This window comes from Ambystoma mexicanum, chromosome 4q (assembly GCF_040938575.1).
Source record: "Ambystoma mexicanum isolate Mex_15411 chromosome 4q, UKY_AmexF1_1, whole genome shotgun sequence".
NCBI lineage: Eukaryota > Metazoa > Chordata > Amphibia > Caudata > Ambystomatidae > Ambystoma > Ambystoma mexicanum.
Genome location: NC_090928.1, coordinates 244,575,059 through 244,595,027, shown reverse-complemented (window position 1 = coordinate 244,595,027; position 19,969 = coordinate 244,575,059). Strand labels below are relative to the sequence as shown.

At 44.2% G+C, this 19,969-nt stretch overlaps 3 non-coding genes and 1 pseudogene across 3 annotated transcripts; all 4 read left to right on the top strand.

The window, feature by feature from the left end:
• Positions 1-5,164: 5,164 nt before the first annotated feature.
• Positions 5,165-5,268, top strand: LOC138468622 (U6 spliceosomal RNA). The gene has a single exon (XR_011268372.1). It is a non-coding gene; the product is annotated as a U6 spliceosomal RNA (small nuclear RNA).
• A 4,580-nt stretch (positions 5,269-9,848) lies between these two features.
• Positions 9,849-9,952, top strand: LOC138468621 (U6 spliceosomal RNA). The gene has a single exon (XR_011268371.1). It is a non-coding gene; the product is annotated as a U6 spliceosomal RNA (small nuclear RNA).
• A 4,611-nt stretch (positions 9,953-14,563) lies between these two features.
• Positions 14,564-14,667, top strand: LOC138468647 (U6 spliceosomal RNA). The gene has a single exon (XR_011268394.1). It is a non-coding gene; the product is annotated as a U6 spliceosomal RNA (small nuclear RNA).
• A 4,604-nt stretch (positions 14,668-19,271) lies between these two features.
• LOC138468665 (U6 spliceosomal RNA) lies at positions 19,272-19,367 on the top strand (annotated as a pseudogene).
• The last annotated feature ends 602 nt before the right edge of the window (positions 19,368-19,969 follow it).

Genomic DNA, 19,969 nt, shown 5'->3' with positions numbered 1-19,969 from the left:
TATTTCTCTCCTGAACATAAGCCAAAGCCCAACTCGACTCCATTAGAGCACACATGCAGGGAAATAGAAACCATTTCTTACTTTTAGGGGCCATCTGGTGAGCCTTGATGTTGAGGCTTTAGAATGCTGCCTAGTCTTGCACTGCCATAGAATCAGCCCTGTTCATGAATGTTCACAGCATGTCCCACCCATATAATGAAGACTATATTGCAAACACTGAGATACACTGGACTAAACCTTAAAGCAATTAAACCAGAAGTCTGGAAAGATGTCAAATCGGATAGGGGTGCAAGATACAACCTCTAGTTTCACAGTCAGAGGAGGTTTACATTGCACCACTGGCTCCTGTACCTCTTGTGTAATCCTTCTACTGCCAGTTGAGGGACCCAAAGGTCTCCAAGGTGCCTTTCTTAAACAGGTGCTCTGATAATGTTTGCTGTACCTGATGTGGTAGCATACATGTGAAACCAACTTTTCCTGTTTCTAGGAGCTACCTCTGAAGTCTAACAGAAGGCTGGTTGCAGGGTTCATAACAGTGTTTTGGTGCTAGCAAACTGCCCTCTCTGCTACCTAGTCACTGCCTATTGCAGGTGAACATATTTATGTGCTTCTCTTGATGAGTGCTTTGTGCTAGAGTGCCCTCACCCATGCCATTAATGTGGACAGCGACCCATTAATGTAAATGGATGCATTGAATAGTCAGTTATATTAATTGCGTCAAATGAACCATGTAGTACATTAGACAAAGGCTTTATTGTGGTCACATTTTGTTTTTGTCCAGCTATTTTTTATTTTATTTATTTATTTGCATTTATAAAGCGCACAGAACTGCCCTGGGGCATCGTGGCGCTGTTACAGCAGACTTAGTCATGAACACAAGCATAGGAATGTGTTTACAGATGTAACCGAGTTACATAGTACATTTCACATTGGTAATAAACATTGAGCTTAAAGGTTATGCTATGCTGTGGATACAATGCAAGCATGAGAGTGAATGTGGCAGACTTTAGCGGAATAGGAGGGTTTTGAGGTTTTTACGGAAGGTATGGTATGATTTTTCGTTCCTTAGTGAGGTAGGTAGGGAGTTCCAGTTTTTTGGTGCGAGGTGTTGGAAGCTGGTTCCTCCCGCCCTGGATCTTTGAAACGTGGGGACATCAATCATGTTGGTGCGGTGAGCTCTGGTGGGTCTGATGGAGGCTTTCGGTGTGATTCTTTCTGCGAGATAGGGTGGGGCATCCAGGGATAGGCATCTGTGTGTGATGGTCATGGCTTTGAACAGTATGCGTTCCTTCACAGGTAGCCAGTGGGCATCTCTCCTTGCTTGCGAGATGTGTTCTCTTTTTGGAATGGACAGTGCTGCCCGGAGCGCATTGTTTTGCGTGATTTGGAGTTTTTTTAGGTTGTGGGCGGAGGTGCCTAGGAACAGTGCATTGCAGTAGTCTAGTTTTGTACCTATAGTGGCTCTGGCGATGGACAGGCAGTTTTTGGCGGAGAGAAACGGCTTGACAGCATTTATCATCTTGGTGGTAAGTGCTGAGGAAGAGGCAATGGCGTTGACTTGGCGAGACATAGATAGTGAGGCATCTAGGTGAACGCCTAAGGTTTTAACAGACTTGGAGACTGAGATGGTGGAGTTGTCAATGTTGAAGGATTTGTATTGGGGGGGGAGTTTGTTGAGAATTTCATTGGTCCCTACTATGAGGATTTCGGTTTTGTCCCCGTTTAGGCAGAGGCCGTTGGCCGCCATCCAGGTTTGGATGGCTGTGTAGATTTTGGTTAATGCAGTAGCATCTTCTTCGTAGGTCCCAGTTAGAGGGAGTAGTACCTGCGTATCGTCTGCGTAGTTGGTGTACGCTATGTTACGACAGTCGAGGTCCTTGAAGAGAGGAAGGGTGAATATATTGTAGAGAGTGGGGGCGGTGCAGGAGCCTTGTGGGACGCCGCAGTGGATGGTGGTAGGGGTTGCCGAGGCAGTGTCTGAGAAGACTTTCATGAGTCTGCCATTTAGGAATGAGGCAACCCATGCAATGGCTTCCGGGGAGAAGTGTGCTTCATTTTTTAGGTGCATGCCTAGGATATCGTGGTTGACAAGGTCAAAGGCGGCAGATAGATCCAGTAGGAGAAGGAGTGCCGGTTTGCCTTTATCCATAGTGTCTGCAAGCTGTATTTTCAGATCAAGTAGGGCTGACTCTGTTCCGTGACCTGGTCGGAAGCCTGACTGTCTTTTTCCTAGGATATGGTTGGTTTCGAGATAATCCTGGATTTGTGTGTAGGCCATTTTATCCAGAATCTTGAGCAGGAAAGGCACAGTGGTGATGGGCCTGTAGTTGGTAGCTACTTCAGGGTCGAGGGTGGTTTTTTTTAGAAGCGGGCGCACCCAGGCTTCTTTTAGACTGTCAGGGACAGTGTTGGCTTTGAAAGAGGCATTGATGAATGATTTAAGGAAAGGGGCGAGTGTTTCAGTGCAGTCTTTGATCAGGCTGGCGGGGCAGGGGTCTCCTTTACAATTGGATGGTTTGATCTTGTTCATTATCTCAATAACTTCGTGTTCTGTGACTTCCCTGAATTTGAACGGGGTAGTGGGGGCTTTGGTGGATGTGGTTCCCGAGCTAGGGGTGGGCATGTGGCTCGTGGTGGTGTGAGATTTGAGGTGCAGTGATAGGTTTTTGTGGTGCTATAATTCTTACTACACAGGTTACTTAGAAGTGTACTTATCCCTCTGTCTTGCATATTGCTATAGGTCTCACCCTAGGGGAGACATCAATATTTTTTCCAACGCATGGTGTAGGGATCACCTTTATCCAAACCAAAGGATGTTTCAAATGTCAGGGAGAGATTTACCCTCCAGTCAGAAAAGTAAACCAGCAGTGTACAGACTTCTGTGGTAAGCTAAGGTGGACTGGCTCGAGGATCATGATGGGGAAATGGGCCAGGTGCATTCGGATCAGATTTGGCCTATCTACAACAGACTGTCCTTGGAAAGACGCAAAAGGGTCAATCAGTTCACTTCTCTCTATGTCTTACCATCCATTCTCCTTTCTCTATCTGGGATGGCATATATTACCAAACTAACCTGTTGGCCTCGCTGGGCCGCTGATTTCACTTTTAACAGTCTTCTGTTCATTCATTGGGCCTTTACGAGTTTGGTGGTAATTCTTGAGGGATTACTGCCAAATTCTTTTACAGTTACCACCGCTCGGTCCCTCAAACTTATGGCAGGATTTTAAGTGAGTTAACAGTTGTGTTACTCCCCATTTGGCATCCACAGGTCTACATCGGCATTTTGTCACATTTAGCACATATGGTAATTCCACTACTGTAAATCGAGCAGTTTATGACCTTTAAATGGAGGGCTTACCTCCAGCAATATGCTGGAGGTCAGTCCTCCAATTAGATGCCAAACCTATAATATGGCATTGTGGTAAATCAATTCCCGGTCAGAAATGTGGCAGCATGAGAATTACTGCCACTTTTCTATGGCACAGCTAAACTCATATTTAGAACTATTGGGCCTTATTATGAGTTTGGCAGTCATTCCAGAGAAATTACCACCAATCTCGGTTACCATTATCTCCATGCGGGTCCGTAAATTTATTGCAGGATTATCAGTTGGTAGCAGGGCTGTTAGACCCCGTTTTCCATTGGACTCCATGGGGACTTATTTGGTTTACTGCGAGCGGTAATTCCGCCACAGTAAATCTGATGATTTTTTTATCTTGAAGTGAGAGATTTACCTCCAGAGTGTTTTTGGAGGTAAATCCTTCACTTCGCGTCAAACCTATAACTCGGCGGTGCGGTAATGGAAAATAGTGGCTTGGAACTGAAATACTGCCACTTTTTTACAGCAGCGCCAAAGGGTTGATGAGGCCTTTTTTTTCCTACCTCCCTGGGTTCCAAATGCCTTCCAAAGGCTTTGTCAGGAGTAAACCTGTGACAGTCCCTGTCTCAGATAGCTATGCTAAGACTGACTCCCTGCGCGGGAGAATGTTTGTGAACAGTGACGGGGCAACACTGCACCAGGAGGGATGGGGCACAGGGCACTCCCTACAACAGAAGCCCCCTGTCATAGGTGGCACTTGGCCTCTTACCTGGACCAGTAAAGGAATCGTCAGATGTGTCTTCTCTCATCAGCTGCCAATAATTGTATCACCCTCTCTCCCTGCTCTCACTTAAGTAATACCCTTCATTGCCATAGGTCTCCCCCTTTCTGGATCACCACATCCAGCTACGGGAACAACCAAATTTACATTATTGCCTTCCTTACTTTTTTTTAAATGTTTAATTATTTTTATTAGAATGATAATACAATAGAATTTAAGAAAAACTTAAAATCATAAACATTCTTTTTATTCCTTTTTAACGGGAGCATCAGAATCTCCAGGCCGTTACCATGGGAATTATGTCATATATACTATTCGGGGTAATACTCACGAGGGTCACTCTTTACCATGCGCCTCCCTGCAGTCCTGACCCTCAAATGTAAGTGGCAGAGCCCTGCAGCGGAATATATGCTTTAAACATTTACTTATAGTATCAAACGCCCTCAGTTATAACCCAAAAAAAAGTTAGTACCACGAGCCTCACAAGTTGAAAAAATTACTTCACTTTGATCTAATACCTGGTGTAAGAGATTTACTGTGCGTATATAATGACACTAGACCGCTGGAAAATGGGTGAGGGGATAGGCATCCTAAGCATGTCATCCAGATGAAAATTGAAATCAGTCATAGAATACATATGTTGCCTGCAGGCATCGAACTGGCACCCTCTGGCGGTGGCACCATATACAGCTGATTATTCATGAAGAGGTAACTGACCCACAAACACATGATCACAAGCACAGAGTCTTTTTTCTGGCCTATCAGACCTTTGGGCTGCTTTCAGGCATACATCACTAAGCCATTGTGATGCGTCTTCTCTCTTTCTATGCAACCTGGACCATGACCCTTTGCACCTCTGAATGTTATAGTCCGACAAACAAATCAGTTATTTTGGATTAAAAGAGCAGTGAAGAAACCTGGATCATTGTTTTTTTACCCTCATATTCATATCTCCTCCATAAATAATAGGAGTCTGGCCAAAGTTACACCATACCAAGTGGGCCTATGTTAAAAAGCCTGCACATTCTGGCGTCATAAATACTGTGTGGGGTGTCTTTAACTTTGTGCGCTTCGGCAGCACATGTACCAAATCGGAATGATACAAAGTAGATGAGCATGGCCCCTGCATAAGGATGACGTGCAAAATCGTGGAGTTCCGTACTTTTTATCACCTGCCAAGCGAGAATCATTCTTTACTTGTAAGTCTTATTGACCGAATAAACAGAACGCCATTCAATTCTATGTCTTGTGGCTCTAAAAAAGTAGTGTTTCAAAGGTATTTTTCTCTGATCATACCAAACTTAGTGCTATGGCCTTGTCTCCTTCTTGTTGCACATTTTCTATGTAGCACATGGCACTGCATTGCTGGCTGGCTTTAGGCAGTGTTATCAAACATTCCTTAATGCTACCTCTTTAAATAGTTCTAGGCCTTAATCCTGAATAAAGCTTAGCAATGTCTTGTAGACTTTGCTTTTAGGTGTGTGATTTTCTTATTGATTTAACTATCCTTCAAACACTGCCTTATCAATTGCCACTTTCAAAACGCGCTTCAGGACTTAAAAGCTATGTGTAGCGCAGAAGTCAGGCAGAGAGAGAGCATAGATACAATTAGGACATATGGGAACCCACGTGCTTGCATGGAAAAGCTTTCAGGACGTTTTCTAAATGGAAAAAGGCTCAGTGTCTGGTGTCTGAGCATGGAAGTGATCCTTCACACGCATAGATTCTTGGATCTTGGTTGGTTGAGGAGGGGGGGAGCTAGAAGCCCTGAAGTCATGTCAGTCACTGGCTCCATTCCTGAAGTTACTGAGACCCCACAGCCTTCCTCCCTGTGTCACAGTTTATGTGCCAGGGCTTGGGCTCTGCTGCTGCTTTGGTATGCAGCCAAGCACTACAGGTTTAGTTACTCAGAGTTGCCAGTTAACCATCCCACCTCCATCTCTATGCATTTGTAACAATCTTGCTATTGTAGAGTAAGCACGTCTAGGGCAGAGAGAGAGAGAGAGAGAGATGGAGCTCTGCCTATGCAAATCATTTGCCGTTGTCTTCTGGGGAGCCCACTTTTTCAGCCGCCCGAAGCCCTGTTTGACTGCCAGCCTGTTGGAGAAGACCCAGATTCAGCCCACCAGCCAGAAAGATGAGGTTAAGCCTTTATCCGGTGTACAATTTGCCACCTGTCCATGAGTTACTGAGGTCCATAAAAAGCTCAACTGCAGCTCTCATAGAGAGGTCATTGGCCGATCGTGGCCGATCAGGGACGTGAAGGGCAGAGGGCTAGAGAGAAGGGTGCTCATTGCCCTGCCCAGGGACAGACACATCAGCCCTGCTCGCTACCAGCTGTCAGGTGTGGCTGTGTATTTCAAAATGTTGCTGCCCTCGATGGCAGGATTTCTTTCCTGCCTGAATCATAGCCAAAAAATATTCTTTGCTCTGCAGGTGGGGGCTGTGCCGGACAGTTGCCATAGTATATAAATGTGATATTTGTCTCCTGAACATAAGCCAAAGCCCAACTCGACTCCATTAGAGCACACATGCAGGGAAATAGAAACCATTTCTTACTTTTAGGGGCCATCTGGTGAGCCTTGATGTTGAGGCTTTAGAATGCTGCCTAGTCTTGCACTGCCATAGAATCAGCCCTGTTCATGAATGTTCACAACATGTCCCACCCATATAATGAAGACTATATTGCAAACACTGAGATACACTGGACTAAACCTTAAAGCAATTAAACCAGAAGTCTGGAAAGATGTCAAATCGGATAGGGGTGCAAGATACAACCTCTAGTTTCACAGTCAGAGGAGGTTTACATTGCACCACTGGCTCCTGTACCTCTTGTGTAATCCTTCTATTGCCAGTTGAGGGACCCAAAGGTCTCCAAGGTGCCTTTCTTAAACAGGTGCTCTGATAATGTTTGCTGTACCTGATGTGGTAGCATACATGTGAAACCAACTTTTCCTGTTTCTAGGAGCTACCTCTGAAGTCTAACAGAAGGCTGGTTGCAGGGTTCATAACAGTGTTTTGGTGCTAGCAAACTGCCCTCTCTGCTACCTAGTCACTGCCTATTGCAGGTGAACATATTTATGTGCTTCTCTTGATGAGTGCTTTGTGCTAGAGTGCCCTCACCCATGCCATTAATGTGGACAGCGACCCATTAATGTAAATGGATGCATTGAATAGTCAGTTATATTAATTGCGTCAAATGAACCATGTAGTACATTAGACAAAGGCTTTATTGTGGTCACATTTTGTTTTTGTCCAGCTATAATTCTTACTACACAGGTTACTTAGAAGTGTACTTATCCCTCTGTCTTGCATATTGCTATAGGTCTCACCCTAGGGGAGACATCAATATTTTTTCCAACGCTTGGTGTAGGGATCACCTTTATCCAAACCAAAGGATGTTTCAAATGTCAGGGAGAGATTTACCCTCCAGTCAGAAAAGTAAACCAGCAGTGTACAGACTTCTGTGGTAAGCTAAGGTGGACTGGCTCGAGGATCATGATGGGGAAATGGGCCAGGTGCATTCGGATCAGATTTGGCCTATCTACAACAGACTGTCCTTGGAAAGACGCAAAAGGGTCAATCAGTTCACTTCTCTCTATGTCTTACCATCCATTCTCCTTTCTCTATCTGGGATGGCATATATTACCAAACTAACCTGTTGGCCTCGCTGGGCCGCTGATTTCACTTTTAACAGTCTTCTGTTCATTCATTGGGCCTTTACGAGTTTGGTGGTAATTCTTGAGGGATTACTGCCAAATTCTTTTACAGTTACCACCGCTCGGTCCCTCAAACTTATGGCAGGATTTTAAGTGAGTTAACAGTTGTGTTACTCCCCATTTGGCATCCACAGGTCTACATCGGCATTTTGCCACATTTAGCACATATGGTAATTCCACTACTGTAAATCGAGCAGTTTATGACCTTTAAATGGAGGGCTTACCTCCAGCAATATGCTGGAGGTCAGTCCTCCAATTAGATGCCAAACCTATAATATGGCATTGTGGTAAATCAATTCCCGGTCAGAAATGTGGCAGCATGAGAATTACTGCCACTTTTCTATGGCACAGCTAAACTCATATTTAGAACTATTGGGCCTTATTATGAGTTTGGCAGTCATTCCAGAGAAATTACCACCAATCTCGGTTACCATTATCTCCATGCGGGTCCGTAAATTTATTGCAGGATTATCAGTTGGTAGCAGGGCTGTTAGACCCCGTTTTCCATTGGACTCCATGGGGACTTATTTGGTTTACTGCGAGCGGTAATTCCGCCACAGTAAATCTGATGATTTTTTTATCTTGAAGTGAGAGATTTACCTCCAGAGTGTTTTTGGAGGTAAATCCTTCACTTCGCGTCAAACCTATAACTCGGCGGTGCGGTAATGGAAAATAGTGGCTTGGAACTGAAATACTGCCACTTTTTTACAGCAGCGCCAGAGGGTTGATGAGGCCTTTTTTTCCTACCTCCCTGGGTTCCAAATGCCTTCCAAAGGCTTTGTCAGGAGTAAACCTGTGACAGTCCCTGTCTCAGATAGCTATGCTAAGACTGACTCCCTGCGCGGGAGAATGTTTGTGAACAGTGACGGGGCAACACTGCACCAGGAGGGATGGGGCACAGGGCACTCCCTACAACAGAAGCCCCCTGTCATAGGTGGCACTTGGCCTCTTACCTGGACCAGTAAAGGAATCGTCAGATGTGTCTTCTCTCATCAGCTGCCAATAATTGTATCACCCTCTCTCCCTGCTCTCACTTAAGTAATACCCTTCATTGCCATAGGTCTCCCCCTTTCTGGATCACCACATCCAGCTACGGGAACAACCAAATTTACATTATTGCCTTCCTTACTTTTTTTTAAATGTTTAATTATTTTTATTAGAATGATAATACAATAGAATTTAAGAAAAACTTAAAATCATAAACATTCTTTTTATTCCTTTTTAACGGGAGCATCAGAATCTCCAGGCCGTTACCATGGGAATTATGTCATATATACTATTCGGGGTAATACTCACGAGGGTCACTCTTTACCATGCGCCTCCCTGCAGTCCTGACCCTCAAATGTAAGTGGCAGAGCCCTGCAGCGGAATATATGCTTTAAACATTTACTTATAGTATCAAACGCCCTCAGTTATAACCCAAAAAAAAGTTAGTACCACGAGCCTCACAAGTTGAAAAAATTACTTCACTTTGATCTAATACCTGGTGTAAGAGATTTACTGTGCGTATATAATGACACTAGACCGCTGGAAAATGGGTGAGGGGATAGGCATCCTAAGCATGTCATCCAGATGAAAATTGAAATCAGTCATAGAATACATATGTTGCCTGCAGGCATCGAACTGGCACCCTCTGGCGGTGGCACCATATACAGCTGATTATTCATGAAGAGGTAACTGACCCACAAACACATGATCACAAGCACAGAGTCTTTTTTCTGGCCTATCAGACCTTTGGGCTGCTTTCAGGCATACATCACTAAGCCATTGTGATGCGTCTTCTCTCTTTCTATGCAACCTGGACCATGACCCTTTGCACCTCTGAATGTTATAGTCCGACAAACAAATCAGTTATTTTGGATTAAAAGAGCAGTGAAGAAACCTGGATCATTGTTTTTTAACCCTCATATTCATATCTCCTCCATAAATAATAGGTGTCTGGCCAAAGTTACACCATACCAAGTGGGCCTATGTTTAAAAGCCTGCACATTCTGGCGTCATAAATACTGTGTGGGGTGTCTTTAACTTTGTGCGCTTCGGCAGCACATGTACCAAATCGGAATGATACAAAGTAGATGAGCATGGCCCCTGCATAAGGATGACGTGCAAAATCGTGGAGTTCCGTACTTTTTATCACCTGCCAAGCGAGAATCATTCTTTACTTGTAAGTCTTATTGACCGAATAAACAGAACGCCATTCAATTCTATGTCTTGTGGCTCTAAAAAAGTAGTGTTTCAAAGGTATTTTTCTCTGATTATACCAAACTTAGTGCTATGGCCTTGACTCCTTCTTGTTGCACATTTTCTATGTAGCCCATGGCACTGCATTGCTGGCTGGCTTTAGGCAGTGTTATCAAACATTGCTTAATGCTACCTCTTTAAATAGTTCTAGGCCTTAATCCTGAATAAATCTTAGCAATGTTTTGTAGACTTTGCTTTTAGGTGTGTGATTTTCTTATTGATTTAACTATCCTTCAAACACTGCCTTATCAATTGCCACTTTCAAAACGCGCTTCAGGACTTAAAAGCTATGTGTAGCGCAGAAGTCAGGCAAAGAGAGAGCATAGATACAATTAGGACATATGGGAACCCACGTGCTTGCATGGAAAAGCTTTCAGGACGTTTTCTAAATGGAAAAAGGCTCAGTGTCTGGTGTCTGAGCATGGAAGTGATCCTTCACACGCATAGATTCTTGGATCTTGGTTGGTTGAGGAGGGGGGAGCTAGAAGCCCTGAAGTCATGTCAGTCACTGGCTCCATTCCTGAAGTTACTGAGACCCCACAGCCTTCCTCCCTGTGTCACAGTTTATGTGCCAGGGCCTGGGCTCTGCTGCTGCTTTGGTATGCAGCCAAGCACTACAGGTTTAGTTACTCAGAGTTGCCAGTTAACCATCCCACCTCCATCTCTATGCATTTGTAACAATCTTGCTATTGTAGAGTAAGCACGTCTAGGGCAGAGAGAGAGAGAGAGAGAGAGAGAGAGAGAGAGAGAGAGAGAGAGAGAGAGATGGAGCTCTGCCTATGCAAATCATTTGCCGTTGTCTTCTGGGGAGCCCACTTTTTCAGCCGCTCGAAGCCCTGTTTGACTGCCAGCCTGTTGGAGAAGACCCAGATTCAGCCCACCAGCCAGAAAGATGAGGTTAAGCCTTTATCCGGTGTACAATTTGCCACCTGTCCATGAGTTACTGAGGTCCATAAAAAGCTCAACTGCAGCTCTCATAGAGAGGTCATTGGCCGATCGTGGCCGATCAGGGACGTGAAGGGCAGAGGGCTAGAGAGAAGGGTGCTCATTGCCCTGCCCAGGGACAGACACATCAGCCCTGCTCGCTACCAGCTGTCAGGTGTGGCTGTGTATTTCAAAATGTTGCTGCCCTCGATGGCAGGATTTCTTTCCTGCCTGAATCATAGCCAAAAAATATTCTTTGCTCTGCAGGTGGGGGCTGTGCCGGACAGTTGCCATAGTATATAAATGTGATATTTGTCTCCTGAACATAAGCCAAAGCCCAACTCGACTCCATTAGAGCACACATGCAGGGAAATAGAAACCATTTCTTACTTTTAGGGGCCATCTGGTGAGCCTTGATGTTGAGGCTTTAGAATGCTGCCTAGTCTTGTACTGCCATAGAATCAGCCCTGTTCATGAATGTTCACAGCATGTCCCACCCATATAATGAAGACTATATTGCAAACACTGAGATACACTGGACTGAACCTTAAAGCAATTAAACCAGAAGTCTGGAAAGATGTCAAATCGGATAGGGGTGCAAGATACAACCTCTAGTTTCACAGTCAGAGGAGGTTTACATTGCACCACTGGCTCCTGTACCTCTTGTGTAATCCTTCTACTGCCAGTTGAGGGACCCAAAGGTCTCCAAGGTGCCTTTCTTAAACAGGTGCTCTGATAATGTTTGCTGTACCTGATGTGGTAGCATACATGTGAAACCAACTTTTCCTGTTTCTAGGAGCTACCTCTGAAGTCTAACAGAAGGCTGGTTGCAGGGTTCATAACAGTGTTTTGGTGCTAGCAAACTGCCCTCTCTGCTACCTAGTCACTGCCTATTGCAGGTGAACATATTTATGTGCTTCTCTTGATGAGTGCTTTGTGCTAGAGTGCCCTCACCCATGCCATTAATGTGGACAGCGACCCATTAATGTAAATGGATGCATTGAATAGTCAGTTATATTAATTGCGTCAAATGAACCATGTAGTACATTAGACAAAGGCTTTATTGTGGTCACATTTTGTTTTTGTCCAGCTATAATTCTTACTACACAGGTTACTTAGAAGTGTACTTATCCCTCTGTCTTGCATATTGCTATAGGTCTCACCCTAGGGGAGACATCAATATTTTTTCCAACGCATGGTGTAGGGATCACCTTTATCCAAACCAAAGGATGTTTCAAATGTCAGGGAGAGATTTACCCTCCAGTCAGAAAAGTAAACCAGCAGTGTACAGACTTCTGTGGTAAGCTAAGGTGGACTGGCTCGAGGATCATGATGGGGAAATGGGCCAGGTGCATTCGGATCAGATTTGGCCTATCTACAACAGACTGTCCTTGGAAAGACGCAAAAGGGTCAATCAGTTCACTTCTCTCTATGTCTTACCATCCATTCTCCTTTCTCTATCTGGGATGGCATATATTACCAAACTAACCTGTTGGCCTCGCTGGGCCGCTGATTTCACTTTTAACAGTCTTCTGTTCATTCATTGGGCCTTTACGAGTTTGGTGGTAATTCTTGAGGGATTACTGCCAAATTCTTTTACAGTTACCACCGCTCGGTCCCTCAAACTTATGGCAGGATTTTAAGTGAGTTAACAGTTGTGTTACTCCCCATTTGGCATCCACAGGTCTACATCGGCATTTTGTCACATTTAGCACATATGGTAATTCCACTACTGTAAATCGAGCAGTTTATGACCTTTAAATGGAGGGCTTACCTCCAGCAATATGCTGGAGGTCAGTCCTCCAATTAGATGCCAAACCTATATTATGGCATTGTGGTTAATCAATTCCCGGTCAGAAATGTGGCAGCATGAGAATTACTGCCACTTTTCTATGGCACAGCTAAACTCATATTTAGAACTATTGGGCCTTATTATGAGTTTGGCAGTCATTCCAGAGAAATTACCACCAATCTCGGTTACCATTATCTCCATGCGGGTCCGTAAATTTATTGCAGGATTATCAGTTGGTAGCAGGGCTGTTAGACCCCGTTTTCCATTGGACTCCATGGGGACTTATTTGGTTTACTGCGAGCGGTAATTCCGCCACAGTAAATCTGATGATTTTTTTATCTTGAAGTGAGAGATTTACCTCCAGAGTGTTTTTGGAGGTAAATCCTTCACTTCGCGTCAAACCTATAACTCGGCGGTGCGGTAATGGAAAATAGTGGCTTGGAACTGAAATACTGCCACTTTTTTACAGCAGCGCCAAAGGGTTGATGAGGCCTTTTTTTTCCTACCTCCCTGGGTTCCAAATGCCTTCCAAAGGCTTTGTCAGGAGTAAACCTGTGACAGTCCCTGTCTCAGATAGCTATGCTAAGACTGACTCCCTGCGCGGGAGAATGTTTGTGAACAGTGACGGGGCAACACTGCACCAGGAGGGATGGGGCACAGGGCACTCCCTACAACAGAAGCCCCCTGTCATAGGTGGCACTTGGCCTCTTACCTGGACCAGTAAAGGAATCGTCAGATGTGTCTTCTCTCATCAGCTGCCAATAATTGTATCACCCTCTCTCCCTGCTCTCACTTAAGTAATACCCTTCATTGCCATAGGTCTCCCCCTTTCTGGATCACCACATCCAGCTACGGGAACAACCAAATTTACATTATTGCCTTCCTTACTTTTTTTTAATGTTTAATTATTTTTATTAGAATGATAATACAATAGAATTTAAGAAAAACTTAAAATCATAAACATTCTTTTTATTCCTTTTTAACGGGAGCATCAGAATCTCCAGGCCGTTACCATGGGAATTATGTCATATATACTATTCGGGGTAATACTCACGAGGGTCACTCTTTACCATGCGCCTCCCTGCAGTCCTGACCCTCAAATGTAAGTGGCAGAGCCCTGCAGCGGAATATATGCTTTAAACATTTACTTATAGTATCAAACGCCCTCAGTTATAACCCAAAAAAAAGTTAGTACCGCGAGCCTCACAAGTTGAAAAAATTACTTCACTTTGATCTAATACCTGGTGTAAGAGATTTACTGTGCGTATATAATGACACTAGACCGCTGGAAAATGGGTGAGGGGATAGGCATCCTAAGCATGTCATCCAGATGAAAATTGAAATCAGTCATAGAATACATATGTTGCCTGCAGGCATCGAACTGGCACCCTCTGGCGGTGGCACCATATACAGCTGATTATTCATGAAGAGGTAACTGACCCACAAACACATGATCACAAGCACAGAGTCTTTTTTCTGGCCTATCAGACCTTTGGGCTGCTTTCAGGCATACATCACTAAGCCATTGTGATGCGTCTTCTCTCTTTCTATGCAACCTGGACCATGACCCTTTGCACCTCTGAATGTTATAGTCCGACAAACAAATCAGTTATTTTGGATTAAAAGAGCAGTGAAGAAACCTGGATCATTGTTTTTTTACCCTCATATTCATATCTCCTCCATAAATAATAGGTGTCTGGCCAAAGTTACACCATACCAAGTGGGCCTATGTTTAAAAGCCTGCACATTCTGGCGTCATAAATACTGTGTGGGGTGTCTTTAACTTTGTGCGCTTCGGCAGCACATGTACCAAATCGGAATGATACAAAGTAGATGAGCATGGCCCCTGCATAAGGATGACGTGCAAAATCCTGGAGTTCCGTACTTTTTATCACCTGCCAAGCGAGAATCATTCTTTACTTGTAAGTCTTATTGACCGAATAAACAGAACGCCATTCAATTCTATGTCTTGTGGCTCTAAAAAAGTAGTGTTTCAAAGGTATTTTTCTCTGATTATACCAAACTTAGTGCTATGGCCTTGACTCCTTCTTGTTGCACATTTTCTATGTAGCCCATGGCACTGCATTGCTGGCTGGCTTTAGGCAGTGTTATCAAACATTCCTTAATGCTACCTCTTTAAATAGTTCTAGGCCTTAATCCTGAATAAAGCTTAGCAATGTCTTGTAGACTTTGCTTTTAGGTGTGTGATTTTCTTATTGATTTAACTATCCTTCAAACACTGCCTTATCAATTGCCACTTTCAAAACGCGCTTCAGGACTTAAAAGCTAAGTGTAGCGCAGAAGTCAGGCAGAGAGAGAGCATAGATACAATTAGGACATATGGGAACCCACGTGCTTGCATGGAAAAGCTTTCAGGACGTTTTCTAAATGGAAAAAGGCTCAGTGTCTGGTGTCTGAGCATGGAAGTGATCCTTCACACGCATAGATTCTTGGATCTTGGTTGGTTGAGGAGGGGGGAGCTAGAAGCCCTGAAGTCATGTCAGTCACTGGCTCCATTCCTGAAGTTACTGAGACCCCACAGCCTTCCTCCCTGTGTCACAGTTTATGTGCCAGGGCCTGGGCTCTGCTGCTGCTTTGGTATGCAGCCAAGCACTACAGGTTTAGTTACTCAGAGTTGCCAGTTAACCATCCCACCTCCATCTCTATGCATTTGTAACAATCTTGCTATTGTAGAGTAAGCACGTCTAGGGCAGAGAGAGAGAGAGAGAGAGAGAGAGAGAGAGAGAGAGAGAGAGATGGAGCTCTGCCTATGCAAATCATTTGCCGTTGTCTTCTGGGGAGCCCACTTTTTCAGCCGCTCGAAGCCCTGTTTGACTGCCAGCCTGTTGGAGAAGACCCAGATTCAGCCCACCAGCCAGAAAGATGAGGTTAAGCCTTTATCCGGTGTACAATTTGCCACCTGTCCATGAGTTACTGAGGTCCATAAAAAGCTCAACTGCAGCTCTCATAGAGAGGTCATTGGCCGATCGTGGCCGATCAGGGACGTGAAGGGCAGAGGGCTAGAGAGAAGGGTGCTCATTGCCCTGCCCAGGGACAGACACATCAGCCCTGCTCGCTACCAGCTGTCAGGTGTGGCTGTGTATTTCAAAATGTTGCTGCCCTCGATGGCAGGATTTCTTTCCTGCCTGAATCATAGCCAAAAAATATTCTTTGCTCTGCAGGTGGGGGCTGTGCCGGACAGTTGCCATAGTATATAAATGTGATATTTGTCTCCTGAACATAAGCCAAAGCCCAACTCGACTCCATTAGAGCACACATGCAGGGAAATAGAAACCATTTCTTACTTTTAGGGGCCATCTGGTGAGCCTTGATGTTGAGGCTTTAGAATGCTGCCTAGTCTTGTACTGCCATAGAATCAGCCCTGTTCATGAATGTTCACAGCATGTCCCACCCATATAATGAAGACTATATTGCAAACACTGAGATACACTGGACTGAACCTTAAAGCAATTAAACCAGAAGTCTGGAAAGATGTCAAATCGGATAGGGGTGCAAGATACAACCTCTGGTTTCACAGTCAGAGGAGGTTTACATTGCACCACTGGCTCCTGTACCTCTTGTGTAATCCTTCTACTGCCAGTTGAGGGACCCAAAGGTCTCCAAGGTGCCTTTCTTAAACAGGTGCTCTGATAATGTTTGCTGTACCTGATGTGGTAGCATACATGTGAAACCAACTTTTCCTGTTTCTAGGAGCTACCTCTGAAGTCTAACAGAAGGCTGGTTGCAGGGTTCATAACAGTGTTTTGGTGCTAGCAAACTGCCCTCTCTGCTACCTAGTCACTGCCTATTGCAGGTGAACATATTTATGTGCTTCTCTTGATGAGTGCTTTGTGCTAGAGTGCCCTCACCCATGCCATTAATGTGGACAGTGACCCATTAATGTAAATGGATGCATTGAATAGTCAGTTATATTAATTGCGTCAAATGAACCATGTAGTACATTAGACAAAGGCTTTATTGTGGTCACATTTTGTTTTTGTCCAGCTATAATTCTTACTACACAGGTTACTTAGAAGTGTACTTATCCCTCTGTCTTGCATATTGCTATAGGTCTCACCCTAGGGGAGACATCAATATTTTTTCCAACGCATGGTGTAGGGATCACCTTTATCCAAACCAAAGGATGTTTCAAATGTCAGGCATAGATTTACCCTCCAGTCAGAAAAGTAAACCAGCAGTGTACAGACTTCTGTGGTAAGCTAAGGTGGACTGGCTCGAGGATCATGATGGGGAAATGGGCCAGGTGCATTCGGATCAGATTTGGCCTATCTACAACAGACTGTCCTTGGAAAGACGCAAAAGGGTCAATCAGTTCACTTCTCTCTATGTCTTACCATCCATTCTCCTTTCTCTATCTAGGATGGCATATATTACCAAACTAACCTGTTGGCCTCGCTGGGCCGCTGATTTCACTTTTAACAGTCTTCTGTTCATTCATTGGGCCTTTACGAGTTTGGTGGTAATTCTTGAGGGATTACTGCCAAATTCTTTTACAGTTACCACCGCTCGGTCCCTCAAACTTATGGCAGGATTTTAAGTGAGTTAACAGTTGTGTTACTCCCCATTTGGCATCCACAGGTCTACATCAGCATTTTGTCACATTTAGCACATATGGTAATTCCACTACTGTAAATCGAGCAGTTTATGACCTTTAAATGGAGGGCTTACCTCCAGCAATATGCTGGAGGTCAGTCCTCCAATTAGATGCCAAACCTATATTATGGCATTGTGGTAAATCAATTCCCGGTCAGAAATGTGGCAGCATGAGAATTACTGCCACTTTTCTATGGCACAGCTAAACTCATATTTAGAACTATTGGGCCTTATTATGAGTTTGGCAGTCATTCCAGAGAAATTACCACCAATCTCGGTTACCATTATCTCCATGCGGGTCCGTAAATTTATTGCAGGATTATCAGTTGGTAGCAGGGCTGTTAGACCCCGTTTTCCATTGGACTCCATGGGGACTTATTTGGTTTACTGCGAGCGGTAATTCCGCCACAGTAAATCTGATGATTTTTTTATCTTGAAGTGAGAGATTTACCTCCAGAGTGTTTTTGGAGGTAAATCCTTCACTTCGCGTCAAACCTATAACTCGGCGGTGCGGTAATGGAAAATAGTGGCTTGGAACTGAAATACTGCCACTTTTTTACAGCAGCGCCAAAGGGTTGATGAGGCCTTTTTTTTCCTACCTCCCTGGGTTCCAAATGCCTTCCAAAGGCTTTGTCAGGAGTAAACCTGTGACAGTCCCTGTCTCAGATAGCTATGCTAAGACTGACTCCCTGCGCGGGAGAATGTTTGTGAACAGTGACGGGGCAACACTGCACCAGGAGGGATGGGGCACAGGGCACTCCCTACAACAGAAGCCCCCTGTCATAGGTGGCACTTGGCCTCTTACCTGGACCAGTAAAGGAATCGTCAGATGTGTCTTCTCTCATCAGCTGCCAATAATTGTATCACCCTCTCTCCCTGCTCTCACTTAAGTAATACCCTTCATTGCCATAGGTCTCCCCCTTTCTGGATCACCACATCCAGCTACGGGAACAACCAAATTTACATTATTGCCTTCCTTACTTTTTTTTTAATGTTTAATTATTTTTATTAGAATGATAATACAATAGAATTTAAGAAAAACTTAAAATCATAAACATTCTTTTTATTCCTTTTTAACGGGAGCATCAGAATCTCCAGGCCGTTACCATGGGAATTATGTCATATATACTATTCGGGGTAATACTCACGAGGGTCACTCTTTACCATGCGCCTCCCTGCAGTCCTGACCCTCAAATGTAAGTGGCAGAGCCCTGCAGCGGAATATATGCTTTAAACATTTACTTATAGTATCAAACGCCCTCAGTTATAACCCAAAAAAAAGTTAGTACCACGAGCCTCACAAGTTGAAAAAATTACTTCACTTTGATCTAATACCTGGTGTAAGAGATTTACTGTGCGTATATAATGACACTAGACCGCTGGAAAATGGGTGAGGGGATAGGCATCCTAAGCATGTCATCCAGATGAAAATTGAAATCAGTCATAGAATACATATGTTGCCTGCAGGCATCGAACTGGCACCCTCTGGCGGTGGCACCATATACAGCTGATTATTCATGAAGAGGTAACTGACCCACAAACACATGATCACAAGCACAGAGTCTTTTTTCTGGCCTATCAGACCTTTGGGCTGCTTTCAGGCATACATCACTAAGCCATTGTGATGCGTCTTCTCTCTTTCTATGCAACCTGGACCATGACCCTTTGCACCTCTGAATGTTATAGTCCGACAAACAAATCAGTTATTTTGGATTAAAAGAGCAGTGAAGAAACCTGGATCATTGTTTTTTTACCCTCATATTCATATCTCCTCCATAAATAATAGGTGTCTGGCCAAAGTTACACCATACCAAGTGGGCCTATGTTTAAAAGCCTGCACATTCTGGCGTCATAAATACTGTGTGGGGTGTCTTTAACTTTGTGCGCTTCGGCAGCACATGTACCAAATCGGAATGATACAAAGTAGATGAGCATGTCCCCTGCATAAGGATGACCTGGCAGGCAGGTACTTTTTATCACCTGCCAAGCGAGAATCATTCTTTACTTGTAAGTCTTATTGACCGAATAAACAGAACGCCATTCAATTCTATGTATTGAGGCTCTAAAAAAGTAGTGTTTCAAAGGTATTTTTCTCTGATTATACCAAACTTAGTGCTATGGCCTTGACTCCTTCTTGTTGCACATTTTCTATGTAGCACATCGCACTGCATTGCTGGCTGGCTTTAGGCAGTGTTATCAAACATTCCTTAATGCTACCTCTTTAAATAGTTCTAGGCCTTAATCCTGAATAAAGCTTAGCAATGTCTTGTAGACTTTGCTTTTAGGTGTGTGATTTTCTTATTGATTTAACTATCCTTCAAACACTGCCTTATCAATTGCCACTTTCAAAACGCGCTTCAGGACTTAAAAGCTAAGTGTAGCGCAGAAGTCAGGCAGAGAGAGAGCATAGATACAATTAGGACATATGGGAACCCACGTGCTTGCATGGAAAAGCTTTCAGGACGTTTTCTAAATGGAAAAAGGCTCAGTGTCTGGTGTCTGAGCATGGAAGTGATCCTTCACACGCATAGATTCTTGGATCTTGGTTGGTTGAGGAGGGGGGAGCTAGAAGCCCTGAA